At 45.0% G+C, this 18,348-nt stretch overlaps 1 protein-coding gene across 1 annotated transcript in view; it reads right to left on the reverse strand.

Moving 5' to 3' along the window:
* LOC147712250 (scavenger receptor cysteine-rich domain-containing protein DMBT1-like) overlaps positions 1-18,348 on the reverse strand; it is a 426,380-nt gene that overhangs the window by 93,325 nt on the left and 314,707 nt on the right. The gene's annotated exons all lie outside the window — the stretch shown is intronic.

Raw genomic sequence — 18,348 nt, forward strand, 5'->3', positions numbered from 1 at the left:
GAATCCCCAAATTACGGACGCCTTGTGGACATCATACTAAAATGACGGACGGTCCATGAAATTTACGGACGGTTGGTCACCCTACTATGAACACGTTATACATTATTTTAATGTCTTACATGGCCAATGCACTCCTTTCACAGTTTTAAAGCTCTTATTTGCAGTTACGTCCCTTTTATGGTTTTTTAACGTTCTCCGTTCTTCTTCAGTCGCGGCTCACGCATGGGGGGAGAGGTCGTGGAGGGGGCTGGAGGTCTTGCGGGGGGGCGGGGAATTAAATAATAATAAGAAAACGTACCTCACAGCCGGTCCGAGCCACCTCTATTCCTCTTGGCGCCTTCACGTCGGCACAGGAGTGGACTGGCAGCCCCTCTCAGCTAATCCTGGCGTTGATTGGCTCTTTGCCCGCCACCTGCCCATTAGGAGACCAAAGGGATCCTAATGGGCATGCGGAAACAAGTCAAAACACAAGTGCGCATGACTGGGCACGGGCAAAAAATTTGCCCTCCGTCCAAACTCATGCGCACCTGTGCTTCTAACTATTGCCCCTGGTCTGACAATTATGTCAGTCAACATGATGCTAGACCGCCCTCCCCCTTCAAACTCTGAAGGGGGTGGGCATTCCAACGTCATGCTGACTGACATGATTGTCAGTTCTCCCTCGGCATCTTTGAACTTAAGTATACTGATTCAGTTTACTTAAGTTCAGAGACGCCGAGGGAGCTGCGGGCGGGGGGGCTACGCCCGTACACCCCAATGGACGCACCGCTCCTGCCTTCAGGTGCCCTTGCCTTCATTGCTATGGAAGCCAGTACTATTGAAGGGAGACAACAAGTAGGCACCTTCAGCATTTCCCACTTACTGGTAAATAAGGTTGCTAAATGCTGGCTATTTGTTCATGTTGTTTTAAGGCTCAAGCATGACAGAAAGTTATAAACAAGAATTTGTAATGTAATAGGTCTTGCATTTACGAGAGTTTGATCTATTGGCATTGTAAATGACGATGCTTTGTATTTGTGTTGGTGTTGGTTTTCAAAAAAGATAAATAAAGAGAACTGTCATTTTCAATGCAAAAAGCTTAAACTCTTGCATATGCAAGACCTATTGCATTGCAAATGCTTGTTTGTAAAAGCACACCATGCAGCGCTTTCCCTTTAATGGCAGCCGCTCCCCTTTCTTTAGATGAGCAGCGTCTAAAGCGAGGGGCACAGTCGCCTTTAAAGTGAAAATGCGGCATGGGGGCGCTTTTCCCAAAAAAAACGCATTTGTTCATCAAGATGATAAAAATTATTTTTTTTGTAAAAGCACCCCATGACGTGTTTTCACGTTCATAGCGACTGTGCACCTTCCTTTAGAAAACCTGCATCTGCAGAAATGGGCACAGCCGTCATTAAAATTAAAGCACGGAATGGGGTGCTTTAAAATAAAAAAGTTAATAGATAGGAAGAAAAATAAATGTGGCTGTGTTCGGCGACGCAAATAACAAACTAAAGGCACGGCCCCAATTATATCAGCCGAGTCATGCCGTGGTATGATAAACAAAAAAGCAATGCGAGAGTGTGTGTCAAGAAAACTATTTAACAATATAGTGCTTCGTGGCTGTAATTAAAGCCTACAAGAAATAATAGGGAGTGTCCTCATAGGGGGAACAAGATGAGAAAAGGTGGTTCTAAGGAGGGACTACTAAGCCTTTTGACCAATTAAAAGCCACAGTTTACAAAGGATAGTGACAGGAGCCAACTAAAAAGATGGGCGGAAAGTGGGTGGAGCTTCAAGTCCATACCTGAATACTGCATGTCTCTAAGAGAAAGCGCAAGTGATGCCAATGAGACATAAAAAAGCAGTGGCATGAGGTCGGAAGAAAAACAAAACTCCCAAAAGCAGGGCCACTTCATTATCAAGCATGCACATCTCTGCAGAATAATTGGAGTGTACTTGGCAAGAGCAAGTTAAGAATGTGACTGAACAACTTCAGGTCACAGAACTTTAACAATCACCCCAAGGTTAAGGTGAAAATGGGATGGGGCGGGAGCAAAGTTGTAACTAGCAGACAGCAGCATTTGTTTCATGAGCTCACTCCTCCAGATAGGCGAGCACACTCATTTTATCCTAACAAAGGCCAGGCTTCGAAATATGACTTGGGAATCTGGAATCATGTCATTCGGTGCCAAGCTGAAATGACAAATCACATCTGCTAAAATGACAAAGCGCTGCAGAGGCTTCACCACTGACGAGGCAGCAAAAGCCACAGCAGTGGCGGGCCCACAGAAGGCCCAGAGCAATATTTTCATCAGCCTGCACATGTCAATCAAAACTTCCGCTATTTATTTATAGCTTTTGTGGAGCCTGTCGCCTGGTAACATCTTTAAAGCCCTTACTGCAAAGGAGTCTTATGCACAGAGATTTGCAGATTTGATGGTTGTTTTCTTGAAGCATTCATAAGGTTATATGGAAATCTTAGTATCTTCACAAAGTTGCAAAATAGTATGTTGTTGCTTGAAAGCCATGGCTTCTCGAATCACAGAAAAAATACTTTTAAGGAAAAATTTCAGCATACTGTTTCCATCTTGGTTTTGTTTGATTAGTAGGACAACTATCTTCAACTGCATTGAATAATGTACATAAAATCTTTGCATAGTTCAGGGCCAATGAAAATCTGGAACTCCGCAAAGCTTTTTGCCAATGTCAGCCAGGTCCACTTGTTCAAGCTCTGGAAAGCTTAGTGTCCTTCATGATGTGGTTGACAAAACCTGATCCGTGAGGATAAAAAATTAAGCCTCGCTGTACAAGTTTGCAGCAGCAAAATCTCAGCGGTCTAACTAAAAGGTGTGGATGGGAAGACTGGGCATCTGGAGCAAAGATGACCAGCTGTTTCCAAAATAGCAACTTTATCCCTCTCACGTCCCAAGCAAACAGAGGGGAAAACCTCGAAAACAAGGACAGGAGCACCACTGTGATTTGTAAGAGTATAATTATCTATACCAAAATACACAGTAGACCCTTCCACATTCCATTCATAGGGGAAAATCTCCAAAACAAGCCCTGCAGCTCTATCGCATCTTGTAGGACCCTCAGTGTCAATGCTGAAGATTTCTCTTTTGGATATGTGGAGGTCTGACTTCCTTACTGCAAGGCTCTGAGTTGTCCACATAAAACTTCCGTAGGCAATGGAGTGTCTTGCTTCCAGAACACTTCAACACCACACTGCTCGAGGGCTAGGGTTCACAGACAGAAGTCTAAATATTTCAATGTACGCCAATGATATTACATTGTACATCCAAAAACCAGATGAAAATTTAAATCTGGTGTTGCGGGAAGATCTCCAATTTGGTGGAATGTCCGTCATAAAAATCAAGTGGTCTAAATTGTCACTCCTTCCCTTAACTGGCACCCCACTAGAAACCGAACAAGAATTCCCGCTTACATGGGCTGATGGTGCGGTAAAATATTTGGGTGTGTGGCTGAGCAGAGACATGCAAGAAATATGTCACATGAATTTTGGTAGGCTGCTGGACTGGCTGGAGCCCTGCCCCTGGCTGGAAGAATATCCATAACAAAAATGATTGTCCTCTCAAGTTCCTATATTTATTTGGAAATATTTGCATTCCCCTAACTCAAGCTTTTTCCAAATCTCTCCGTTCAATCGTAATATCCTTGGTGTGGGCAGGGAGGCAGCTGCGGGTGGGTTGGGAACTGCTGACACGTCCGCTATCACGGGGAGGGCTGGGTGCGCCCCATTTCGAACTCTATGCCCTGTGTGCACAAGCACAAAACCTCCATTTCTAGGTGCATCCCATCCCATTTCAACCACAGGTGGCAATTGAGAAAGATGTGGCGGACCCAGCCCCCCTGCATGTCGCACTATACAAGCCCTATTGCAGAACCGCCTGTGAAGTGAATACAGTCAAGACACTGCGCTGGGCCTGGGAGGGTCTAAGGAAGCACATTGAGACATCATTGCTATATGCATCCTCCACCCCACTTGCACATCACCCACTCTTCCCTTCTCTTCAAGATAAGGGTACTATTGCACTCGCCCACACCATGAGCCTAACCACACTTGGGGACCTGGAGGCACCGCAGGGTCAAGAAGGTATTCCAGTCCCTAATTTACACCCCTCCTTTTCATCAGCCCCAACCACATTGATGCCACTACAGCACATACTCGTCACCCCGTCTCCTCAAAAATTGATCACCAGGTTATACAACCAAAAGCAATCAAACACTCCCTCTTTTGCCCCAAAGGCCCGAGCGCTGTGGAGGGCTGACCTAAATGAATCACCTTCAGATGAACAATGGTCATTTTGCTGCTCCCAGCTTGGATACTCATCCCCAAACTTTAAGTTGATACATATTCACTCCATTTATACACAAGGTGTATCGCACTCCCCTGTATATACACAAAATAGCACTACGCCCAGACGCGAATTGCTGGAAATGTAAGCAAATGGATACAACTTTCCTGCATGTCACGTGGACCTGCCCATCCATAGCCAAATTCTGGGAGGGGGTGTATGCAATTATTCACATGGTCACAGGTGTCTCATTGAAATGCACGCCGCTGGTGGCCCTGATGGGTTACGTAGAGGAGATCCCACCTGAGAAACGTCGACTTGCAGCTATGATGCTGCTATTGCTAAATGAAGACTGGCTATACACTGGGGCGCCCCTAGCAACACCAAAATAAACACCTGGGGGCAGGGCGTCGCTAACTGTCAGGAGCAACTGGCTGCATTCTGGGACCTCATGCCCATGGCATGCCGCCCGAAAGATATCTGAGAGCCATTTGTGACCTGGCTCAGGAAGAAAGACATGGTAACATCACACACTTCCGCGTCAGACACAGACACATAATCAGTAACACAGTCCCACTTGTCGACCTGTTACATACCTCCATCTGCATGCAACTCCCGCAGGTACTATACATCCAAATTTGTTACACTGTAGTGTCAAAAGATCTCGATGTATGCTTAAATGTGATCAATGAAATGCCCGAGAACGATTATAAGGTCTAAGGGATAATCTCAAAGTACTGTAATTATGTACATGTGCCAGACAAACTTAACGCATATGACACTGGAAGTGCAATTACTCTAAGTGATGTAACTTAACCTTGTTTTTAACTGGCCTACTATTGTTTTGTATAAAGCTGTAAACCTGTAGTGGAACTGTATATTTTGATGCTGCCTTAATGTCTGTAACATGTATATGTCTGAATAAAACAAGAAAAACTTTTTTTTCAAAGGAGGTACTACTAAGCCTATTGACCAATGGAAACCCATTTAGAAATAACACTGACATGATCCGAATTAAAAAGATGGGTGTAAATTGGGTGGAGCTTCATGCATATATCCTGAATACAGCATGTCTCGAAGAGACAGTGCAAGCACTGCCTAGGCGATACCTAAAATGTGTCATTGGAAAGTGTACACATTTTACGAAGGACTATCTGTCTTTACTTAAATTATGAGGCAGTTATCATTAACTCCGCAGCTTCAGAACACTGCAAAGTGTTCTTATTTTTACTCTTTAAAGTATGCATTGATGAGGGGTAGAATATAGACTTCTGGTGCTTTTCAGAATTTTTTAAACAGCCAGGACAATAAAATACTAGTCATGCCAGTAAAAAAAGAGCCTGGTGGCTACCCTAAAGGTAAGTGGCTGGTAAATAGGGCCTACCTGTGACCTGCTGCAGAATAGTGAGCAATAGTGAAGACAATAATCCAAACAGGCCAGTCCAACCCCAGTCAGGCTCAGGTCCTTGTTATTGGCAAGAGGGTGAATGTGCACACTGAGCACCATTTGCTGCTGCTTTTGGGCATCCAGGCCTGGTTGGATCTTCTTGTTTTTATGGTGGGGAGAAGGCCGTATATTACTTATTAGGTGACATTTGGGTCAGAAGGTGGCTCTCTGTGTCACATGACACCAAGTACTCTAATGTGGCTGATTCATAGCTACTTCCTGTTGTGTGCTTCATGTGAATTGTAACACCGTGAATCCTGATTTGTTAATCCTAAACACTTTGGATGCTGAGATTAGTAGTTTTCTCCTTTCATATCATAATTCATGGGCATACAAATCCCAGAATACAAAGAACACCTAGTTATGAAAAGCAGACGTTTTGTGATCAATAGGAACCTTCAATTGTAGGTTCTCTGTACAAGTTTCAAGATATTTTTAGAGTTTTTCTAAACTCAAAAGGGCATAATGTGTAATATTTATCTGTTTCCACGAGATTCCTTGCTTGGTTTTGCTTGTGAGAAATTGTCACTTATAGTCGTTGAAATGTGGATCATAATTGTACTGAAATTTTAAAAATTGTCCCACATAGCCTTGGCATCTATGTACATCACTGAGACGTTATTCCAACCAGCTCTGCTTATGGGAGAGCTTCAAAGTATTCAGACAAGGCTTCAACCGAGGTTCACCCTCAAACTCCACTTACCATGCCAGATGTGGCCTGTCTGACATATATATACTAACAATACTGCTACATTTGGTATTGCATTCTGAAATGGTTGCAAAACATATGTCGGTACACAATAAAACTCCTTAACAAATACTTACCTGTTTGCAACGTGTAACTTGCTTGGGCTGTAATACACTAATCTTGGCAACGACACTCTGTAAAACATCTATCCCCTATGAGAGTCCTGCACAGGAGAGCAGAATGATGTGCACACGTCCATGCGACTGTAAGTGTAATGATATGAGCAGTATTATAGCATGTTTTTGTGTGGCATCATGAGGACTCAGGATTAGATACCAGGACTAGCAGCAGCACATGGACTTAGAATGATCCAATGTAAAAGATTAGAACAGAAGTTTCAGTTGGGTTCTTTCCTTCTAGTTTTTAGTGCCTTTTACAGTTTCTGTGGTAAGGTAGCACATTGAAATATTTTCCAGACTTCTATTTTAGCTCGCATTTTGAAGAAGCAAAGAATAGAGGTTACAATGGAGAACAGACTAGGATGGCGTGGACAAGATGGTGGCGAGTGTGGACCCGCTGTAAACAGCTCTGCATTAGGCACGACAAAAAAAACTGAAATATATGCCTTAAAGCCTAACTTACAAGCCTTCCAATGCGATATGTTGCCACCGGTAGTGAAAACTCCAGCACGCTGTAGATGTTGGCTCCGGAGCTGAATGGGTGAAGCAAGTGAGGCAGCCGTCCAGCGACTCGGAGATCGGCTGGTTGGTGATCGGCCTCGCGTTTCCTACTGCCGGGGGGAGGAACCATGATCGCCTTCATCAGTGAGGATCCACTAGCAGCAGAAACATCAGCAAACTGGGATCACCAGTATCGGAGCAGCACCAATAAGACTGTTGAGGTAGAGGGCCACCGAAACTTTGACCAGTTGGATGGGGCCCGGACTAGCATGGTCTACAACCAGGATGTGACTCGGCGCTCGACTGCATTGGTGAGTGTTCCACTGGAGCGGAATCCACGGCTAGGGCGCATGCGTGCTACGGGTGAGTGAGCCAGGGCACCCATCCTCCATTAACTGAGCCAGGGCGCTGCACCAGGATTAGTGAGCTGCTCACCCCGGGAGCACAGGGGACACACGCGGACCCCCGAGATAATGAATGGGGGCCTGGATGCTTGCCGGCCTACTGCATCTTAACCTGTGACCGCCGGAGATGTAAGACTGGACCCCTGCAGACCGACCTGGAATGCATACACTACCCTGCCAAGGTACACGGAAGACGACTGTGCTGGGGCCACAACTGAGGTGGATTTGGTGAAGCTCTGAATCCTTGCCTTCTAATGACTGCGGAGGTGGAGCAGATGACGAGCTGTGCGAATATTATGCTCATATTGTAAGTGCACCAGGACACTTTCTCCTTTTTTCTGCCTAGAAGTGGGCTGTCCAGGATCCTGCAAAGAAGCCTGCATATAGCTACATTGGCTCAGCTCGCCACCCGACTGCGGCCTGTCCTGTGGGAGTGGAGACAGGTGTCAATCCCATACAAAAAACTCCCCCCTGCTCCCCTCAGCCTTTGAAAGTGTTAATGGTCACTACTATGCCTATGAAAGCCACTAGGAGGCTTGGACTGTGCAGTGTATATCTGTGTGGTTGGCCTGTCACTTACTATCCCTGGCATAGCCTTGAACTGCTTACAGGAGCTGTCCCTGAGGCCTTCTGCGTGGGACGTCTTGCAGGACAGCGCTAGGTGCAGGCTGATGCGCAATCGGTATCACTAGAATTCCCAGGGACATGTTTATCACTTATTGGGCGATGGTAAAAACCCTTCACCATAGGTAAATTGCACACTTAATAAACAGGGATCGAATGACACTGAGTGCACACATATGCAATTGGTTGGACACTTACCACCAGTACGTTACAACCTATTACCCGCTAACAATACTGATCCCCATGAAAATCTCCCGATAGGACCAGTACACCTGGGAATGCCCAGATTTCTACTACCATGGTAGGGGGTCTTCAGCCTCCCATGCAGAGGCTGTAAAGGAACTGCCAGTCCTTAACACAACTTAATAAATGAAGGACATCCACAGTGCTCCGGGGGGGGGGGAGGGGGGGCATTAATGCCAGTGATACTTATTGTGTATTCTACACCTCAATGTACTACCGTACAAAGGGGAAACTAAGAACAGATAAAGCGCACTCACAGATGACCGAAGCAACACCTCATGCATTTGGTGCAGTGGCCCATGCGCAAACAAAGGCATTGAAACCCATGGATCAAGTTGACCACTCGCATCGATTTGATGAGTTAATGGCAGCAATACTAGATATCAAGTCCACATTCGGTCCCAAAATAGATTCACTCTGTACCGAAATGGGATTCCTACCTGAGGATCACAAGAAACTAAAGGACAGAGTAGAGGAATCGGAGTCGGCATTGGGAACCCTGTGGCCAACCATCTTAACAGCTGCAGACCAGATCAGGTCCCTCCAAAAAGAGGAGGAATATCTGGAGAGCCGGGCGGAGGTTCAGGAGGGTAGATCTTGCAGAAACAATGTGTGCATAATGGGCCTACCGGAACGAAGAGAAGACCAAAGCATGGAGCTGTACCGTGGGACATGGTTCACCACGGACATCCTCGATGGCAAACTCTTAAAGTTTTTCTCAGTTGAACTGGTGCACAGAGTGCCGGGTGGCCCTCCCCGTCCGGGTAAACCCCCAGACCACTGATAGCCAGATTGTACAATACTGGGATAGGGACAATATCCTTCAAGTGACAAAGCCCCGTGGCGAACTTAAAACGCCTCAATGTGCATTTATCAGAACTTCACGTTGCTGGTGGAGTGTCACATATCTTCTTATATAGAAGTTAAAAAATGTCTCCGCAAGCATGAAATCCAGTACTCACTACAATATCCTGCTAAGCAGCACATCCGGCATAATAGCAACAATATCCTCTGCCCTAGTCCCGAAGAGGCTTGGTCCTGGATAGACCAGAATGGGTTTACACATGCCCAGAGTGCACTCTCGTCGGACTCTAGTCAACCATGGAGAACCACAGGCACATGCAGAAACCGTGACAAAGGGCGAGCAACATTTCTGTCCAAAATCCAGGCAGCAATGGATGGGAACAAGCTATTAAACAAGCCGAATAACTCAGCTACTCCACACCCCCTAAAAATCTGAGCCCATTTCGGACGCAAATATAGACCAAACACTCTAGCTGACAGATATACAACATGCAGCGCTGATGGAGGGGGCCCTGATAGTCACCCCGCAAACAGCTGATGAGCTCGGGTGACTTCCTGCTGAGCGAACATCACTCCCAAATAGCAGGACATTTATAAATCACTGCCACAGGATTCAAGATAACTGACTGTGCGCAACAGCCATTGAAACTGGCCAGACTATGGCAGGCACGAACTGTTAAGGTTGCGATTATGCAGACAACAACAAAGAATAGCCGGGCCCTCACGCGCGATAAGTGGCTGATATAGCATCTTTGTGTTTCTTCTTTTCTTCTCTATCTGCTCATTTGATATTCTCTCTTTACCAAACAATCCTTATACTTATAATTCCGCTTTTGTCCTTCCTTTGCATTATTTATAGTTTTTTTGTTCAATCGCATTTCAGTGCAGATGGCCCATTGCCTGTTGGCAAGTTGGCCTGGGATGCGGAGTTGGTTATTGCAAATGTTTATTGCAGTCGGTCTGTTCCCTTATACTTCACAACATGCACATCATGCACAAGCTAGCCGTACCAATATTAAGGGGTTAAGTGCAGGAGTGACACGTTGGCCGTCTCTGGGGGCAGTCAGGGGCAGGCACATTTTTTCACTCTCTGGTACTGACACAAATGACTATAGTTAATAATTATCTCTTGATAACCTGGAACATTTGAGGCCTAGATGGCTGTGTCACATGCCACAAGGTTTACCAATAATTGAAAAGTCTCAAGATCACAATAACAATGATCCAGGAAACTCACCTCACTGCACAAACTCTTACATCACTACACAAGTGCTGGAGAGGCATGGTGATAGGCACCACATACTCAGGTTATACCAGGGGCACTCTGATTTGGATAGCACTAGGAAAATCCCTGCAGATATTGCATACCTGGGTAGACCCAGATGGTTGCTATGCAATTCTGGAGGGACTTCTAGACGGCTCCCAACTGACTTTAGTCTCATTATCTGCTCCCAAATTCAAGACAGTCCTTTTTTTTTACAAACTTTGAAGCCCTCACTGTGTAGATACCCAACAGCACCAATATACTGGGGGGGGACTATAATTGTGCATCCGATCTGGTTTTGGATCCCTCCCACTCGCCTCTCCTGGGAGCACAATCCATTGCCCTGGCACAGCATATGAAAGACTGGATCAACAACATGCAAGTCAGTGAAGCTTAGCGCAGCACGCATCCCACATCACGGCCTAGATGTAGGTAATTTTATTTTACCACTTCTTAAATACCGAATTTTACCGATTCGGTATTTAAGAAGTAGTAAAATAGAGGGGGGGGGGTGTAGGTATTACAGAATCGGTAAATACCGAATCGGTATTTACCGATTCTGTAAATACCGATTCGGTAATGCCCATTGATTCCTATGGGCATTGAAGCCCATAGGAATCAATAAGCATTACCGAATCGGTATTTACCGATTCGGTAAATACCGATTCCAGCAAGGGTGCAGGGGGTGTCACTTTGACACCCTCTAGCACCCCAAATACAGGCATGTGTGCCATGTGGCACACAGACATGCCCTAAGGGCATGTCTGTCTGTCACATGGCATAGGTGTGCATGCACACATGTGCATGCACACCTGGATTCAGTATTTTACCACCCAATTGGATAAATTTACAGATTCGGTAAAATTGGCCCCCTACATACCAAAAACCCATTTACCGGTCGGTAACGGCCGAAATCGGCCGTTACCGGCCGGTAAATGGCCACCTAGATCTGGCCCCACATATTTATTCACACTACTCCAAAATAAACTACCTGCATACAACAATAGATGTCATATACCGCTTTGAGAATGCCATAGCGAGGGAGTCACAGGTGGAGTAGTTAGCTAGCACGATATCAGATCATAGTCAGCAACAGTTATAATTATCTTGGGGAACGCATTAAACTAGCAGTCCAACATAGTGCAATGACACTACATTACACGCACCCATAACACATCTATAGATGCATACTTTCAAACGAACGCAGGCTCTGCCTCCCATGCCTGCATTGATCGGGATGCATTCAAGACTGTTTTCCATGGACAGGTGGTTAAGGCAGTTTATGGCTCGTATGATGCTCACGAAAGAGCACTGGGAATGATTCTCCTCCGCAGACCCAAGTATTGCACCCATGTTAGCCAGGGCTCGCCTAGCATAGAAGGACATACTAGACAGCTTATGCGCCGTAGATTATAAGCAATATCTAGCCCGGCAGCATAAGGAAGGAGACACAGCAAGCAGTATGCGGGAATGGTTGTTAAAAATCGATGTTTCGCAGCCCACCCATCCTGGCAATATATACCTCTGCTGGCCTTTTGTTGAATATGCATGCTCTGCAAGGCTTGTTGTAGCTTCTCTAGTGACATTAATTACACCTCTCACTCCTCATTAGCTCCTTTGAGTGGCTATTTAAATTCTTTTCCTTTCAGTGGCAAAATTTAGCATGTGTCCCTCCTTTCAATAGGTGGTTTCTGTCCGTGGCGACTGTCCCTCTTATAAGTATTATCCCCCTCTCTCTACTTTCGTTCGTTTTCACACTTTGTTTTCAGTTTTCAACTGCGTTTGGAAAAAAGGAAGGCTTGCTTTTAGCTGTGTAGAAGACCAAAGTGCAACTCTGGAATGTGTTCAATTGTTTAAAATGTATTTCTATTTTCGACTGCTTTTGCAACAAAGAAAGCCTTGCTCATTATTTCTTAGCTGCGCAGAAGACCGAAAGAGAACTCTGGAATGTGTTAATTTCTTTTAACTTTGAAGGAGTCCCTCACCGCATCGCATTTTAGCTGCCAGAAATATGTTCATTTATCTACATTTTTTAGGAGCCCCTTCCCTCCCCCACTCTACTTTACTCCACTCCACTCTGCTCCACTCCTCTCTACTCCATGCCACTGTAATTTCATCCACGGCACTCTGCTTTACTCCACTCCACCCTACTCTGCTTTACTCTACCATGCTCTGCTTTACTCCATGTCACTCTACTTTACTCCACGCCACTCTGCTCAATACCACTCTGCTTTTCTCCACTCAGCTTTACTCCACTCCTCTTTGCTTTACTCCACTCCAATCAACACCACTCTGGTTTACTCCACTCTGTTTTACTCTACTCTGCTGTATTCCAACCTGCTTTACTTCTCTCTGCTGTACTCCAGTTTACTCCACTCAACGCCATTCTGTTTTACTCCAACCCACTCTGCTTTACTCCACACCACTCTGCTTTACTCCATGCCACTCTGCTCAACGCCACTCAGCAATACTCCACGCCACTCTGCTTTAATCCACTCCATGCAACGCCAGTCAAATTTACTCCACTCCTCTTTGCTTTACTCCACTCTACTTTACTCCACTCTGCTTTATTCCACTCCTCTCCACTTTACTCAACTCAACGAAACTCTACTTTACTCCATGCCATGCTGATTTACTCCACTCCACTATGCTCGCCTCCACTACGCTCCCTTCCACTACACTCACCTCTACTCTACTTTACTCTACTCTGATTTACACCACTCTGCTTTACTCCACCCCACCCCACTTAATGTCACTCTGCTTTACTCCATGGCACTCTGCTCTACTCTACTCCACCACTCCACTCTCCTTCATTCCACTCCACTCAGAGTCACTCTACTTTACTTCACTCCACTACTTTGCTCCACGTTACTCTGCTTTACTCCACACCACTCTGCTTACTCTACTCCATGCCACTCTGCTTTACTCCACTCCACTCAATGCCACTCTGCTTTATTCCCCTCCACTCTGCTTTACTCCACTCCACTCTGCTTTACTTCACTTCACTCAACACCACTCTGCTTTACTCCACTCTGCTTTACTCTAATCCGCTCTATTCCAATCTGCTTTACTCCACTTCACTCTGCTTCACTCCACTTTAATCCACTCAACGCCACTCTGTTTTACTACACATCACCCTGCTTTATATAATACACCACTCAGCTCAACGCCACTCAGCAATACTCCACGCCTCTCTGCTTTAATCCACTCCACACAACGCAACTCTAATTTACTCCAACCCACTCTGCTTTACTCTGCTCCACTCTTCTTTACTTCACTCTGCTTTACTCCACTGACTCTGCTTTACTCCATGCCACTGTACTCAATGCAACTCTGCTTTACTCCACGCCACTTTGCTTTATTCCACTCTGCTTTATTCCTCTCCAATCTGCTCTACTTTACTACATGCCACGCTGCTTTACTCCACTCCACTATGCTCACCTCCACTACCGTCACCTCCACTCTGCTTTACTCCACTCTGCTTTACACCACGCTGCTTTACTCTACCCTACTCTGCTCAATGCCACTCTGCTTCATTCCACACCACTCTGCTTCACTCCACACCACTCTGCTTCACTCCACACCACTCTGCTCTACTCTTCTCAGTGCCACTCTGCTTTACTCCACTCCACTCTACTTCATTCCACTCCACTCAAAGCCACTCTGCTTTCCTTCATGCCACTCATAGCCACCTCTACTTTACTCCACGCTACTCTGCTTTACTCCACGCTACTCTGCTTTATTCCACGTCACTCTGCTTCACTCCACGCCAATCAACGCCACTCTGTTTTACTCCACTCCTCTTTAATCCACTCTGCTTTATTCCACTCCACTCTGCTTTACTGCACTCTACTCTGCTTTCCTCACCCCACTCAACACCACTCTGCTTTACTCTACTCTGCTTTACTCTACTCCACTCTATTCCAAATCTGCTTTACTCCACTTCACTCTGCTTTACTCCACTTTAGTCCACTCAACGCCACTCTTTTTTACTCCAACCCACTCTGCTTTACTCCCTGCCACGCTGCTTTCCTCTACAACACTCTGCTTTACTCCATACCAATCCAGTCTGCTATACTCTAACCAACCCTGCTTTATTCTACTCCACTCTACTTTACTCCACTCCACGCAATTCCATTCTGGTTTACATCACTCTGCTTTACTCCAGTCTACTCTCCTTTACTCCACACCACTCTACTTTACTCCACACCAGTTCACCCTGCTTTACTCCACGCCACTCCACTCTGCTTTACTCCATATCACTCCACTCTGATTTACTCCACACCACATATCTCTGCTTTACTCCACACCACTCTGCTTTACTCCACACCACTCTGCTTTACTCCACACCAGTCTGTTTTACTCCATACCACCGCACTCCACTTTACACAACTACACTACGCTCTACCCTATCACTCACCTTTATGTAGTGCCACTACACGCAACACCACTCAATGCAATACCAATCCATGCAACACCACTTCACTCTATGCCACTTCAACTGTACTAACTTTCTATTTAAAGCATTATCCATTTATTTTTTGCTAAAAATGTATGTTATGTTTAGCGCTTAACCAATACAAATAATATATACCAAATGACTTTCCAAACTAAACGTCCAAGCCATTTATAGTTTGTTTATAATATGTATTTGTGACCATGCTTAACTCACAAGATCCTGTTACAGGGATTTATTCATTTACAAAACCTACAGAATGACTCTCAGTAATCTGCACATAAAGCACTATAGTTACTGACTTAAGCAGTAATTGCCATTACAATTATATAAACGTAAAAGTTACAGAAAGGCCAGTAGTTTTGTTGTTTTCAATTAAAAGTTCACTGTTAAAAACGTTACATTGGTCCATAGAGAGATGTGTACTACATTTGCTCTTATAGCCCTTTTAATAGTTTCCAGGCAAACACAATTAATCTAATTACAACTGGTGATTTTTTTTGTAAAGATTCATATACCACCCACATACACCCCAGCAAAGCACACTAACCACATGCAACCCACCAACACACACCATATAACAACATACCACTAAATTCCACACCATGCCACTGCCCCATGTCACTACACTAAGCAGAACTTAAACACCAAGTTTACAGTACGAAGCACAGCAGCCTCACTGCTCTACAACATACTTTTAAAACATTGTCAGTAGCTCTGGCTTAACATTTAAAGGGTCCCAAATGTGAGACCTATTGGCTATGCCAATGCCTGTTTTAATACAATGTCTCTCTTTATAAAGCTCCTGAACTTGGTGATCCTTTGCACACTCAACAGTTCTTGTCCCAAGTCAACCGCCCACAGATAACGCAAGACCAATACGAATTGCTAGAGGCCCCTATATCAGCAGAGGAGGTCTCTGAAACCATCAAACAATTAGCCACATTTCTGAATTTGGATTACAAAATCCTGGGCAAGATATTAGCCAACAGGTTAATAGATGCAGTACAAACACTGGTGCACAACAACCAGAATGGGTTCATCCCAGGGAGAAACACCGGCTAGAACTTACATTGGCTATTTAAATTAAAATTCCTAGAGTGGGCCCGAACAGAAACAGGCTTGCCATGGATAGCGGCACTAGATATTGAGAAAGCATTTGACACCCTGAGTTGGCAATATCTATTAGCTGTGTTGGCAGGCTTTAGTATGGGCCCTAATTCTTTTAGATGGGTGAGGATATTGCATACAAAATCGCAAGCCAGAGTCAAGATGGGCTGCATTATTTCTTCCTCTTTTTTCATAGAACATGGAAGCAAAAAGGGATGCTCCTTTTTGCCTTCATTTTTGCGTTGGACATGGAGCCTCTGGCGGGCAGATTACGCTGCTGCGTCCTAGACTGGTGCATTCAAACCTAAGAGCAGTGGCACATTGTCTCTCTTTACGCAGACGATGCGTTAATCTATCTGCAAGGCCACAATACAGTTCTGCAAGAACTAATGGAGCTACTAGACCAATACGTCCGAACATATTGCCTAAGAGTTAACTGGTCTAAATCAGTGGTATTTTCAATGAAATCCTTGACCTAACTGGTACTCCACTCACTTGGGCCTACAACACCTTTGAATATCAGAGGGGTACAAATCTACGGAATCTATGGAAAGTAATATGGAAAGCAATATGGGAAAGGCGGTCACTAGAGCCCAAGTTACTCTTCCATTCTGGATGAGTCTGCCTTTATCTCCTATGGGGCGGATTGCTATCTCTAAGATGCCCTTACTCCCTCTATGTTTTGTACTTTTTCTCTGTCCTCCCATACAAACTATTGCACATATTTTTTAAAGACTTACAATCACTCCCGTTGTCCCTGATTTGGGGTGGCACTTCAGAAATGATAACTTCCTATATCCAAGGGGGGATTGGGGGCACCGGACTATGAACACTATTATGCAGCGGCACAATTCCAATGGCCCATGAGGTGGCTCACAAGTTGCAATCTACCTGAGTTAGATCCCTGAGCGGTAGCCGTACGACCCCTGTTGGAATGGCTGTCAGGCTTCACATCCTCGCTCCAAAAACACAGGGCAATATTATAATGTCGGCTAGACGCAGCTGGCTGAAATATGTCCTACTGTGTTGTCAGCCTGGCCATATGCTCCTAATCTTCCTCTTGAAGTACTCCCTGGCCCCTATACTTGTCACAAGCGCTCCAAACTTGAAACTTGGCATACGGCTGGGCTGGATATATGGGGGGACCTATTTGCAGACTCGAAAATATGTGACTTCGCGAAGCTAATAGATGACCACGGTATATCCCCAGGGTCTTTTCGACTGTACGTAACACTGACGCAACAATTTTTCCATATATGGGGTAATATACACATGGAAACCACTACATCCAGGGTATTGCAAACTCTATAAGCACATGGGCGAGACAAAAAGGCGATCACAACGATCTGCAATTCCCTTAGGCCCGATTCAGCTCCTTTGTTAGCGCTATTACGTGAATACTGGGACTCAGCATTGTCAACCAGTATCACTGATAAGCAATGGGCGCAATTCGTGGGATATCCCAAGGTTATATATATATATATATATATGAATGCCAGGATGAAGTACACACAATTTACCTATCTCCATCACACGTACCTCACTCCTCATAGATTGGCATGCATGTATCCTACATCCATTGACATATGCCCTAGGTGCCTAGCCACTGATGCCACCTTCCCTCACATGGTGTGGACTTGCTCCAGTCTCTGGACATTCTGGAACAATGTGGTCGGGATGCCAACAGATGCAGTGGGCACTCTGATAGTAGCCCAGGGGCAAGATTTTCTGTGAGGAATAACAAAGCGCAATGCCCAACACAGGAACCTTAATAAGTTTGTTGACTTGGCGCTGGGATTGGCAAAGCGCAGGCTTGCTATGGCGTGGAAAGCACCAGCAGGCACCACAGTATACACATGGCGCCTTGACCATTGTAGAGCAACAAAATGAGGATGCCAGTACTGATACACATGAATACTTATTAAAACACTAAACCTGAAGTAAGATTCAAGGCTTGGAGCTGCTTAGTAGCTTTTATTATTTGCTTAATGTTTATCAAAAACGAATTGGTTCAAAAGTAAACAATATTACATGTAATATTGTAATATTGTTTACTTTTGAACCAATTCGTTTTTGATAAACATTAAGCAAATAATAAAAGCTACTAAGCTACTAAGCAGCTCCAAGCCTTGAATCTTACTTCAGGTTTAGTGTTTTAATAAGTATTCATGTGTATCAGTACTGGCATCCTCATTTTGTTGCTCTAGATACCGGCTCAGCCATACTGATTAGAGCCACCCCTTTGTAGTTGACCATTGTAGGGCACATATAGCAGAACATGAGTTCCAGCTGGTCAGCGCACCACACCAGCCACCATCGACTAATCCCATGCA

The sequence above is a fragment of the Lissotriton vulgaris genome, chromosome 5, assembly GCF_964263255.1.
Source record: "Lissotriton vulgaris chromosome 5, aLisVul1.2, whole genome shotgun sequence".
NCBI lineage: Eukaryota > Metazoa > Chordata > Amphibia > Caudata > Salamandridae > Lissotriton > Lissotriton vulgaris.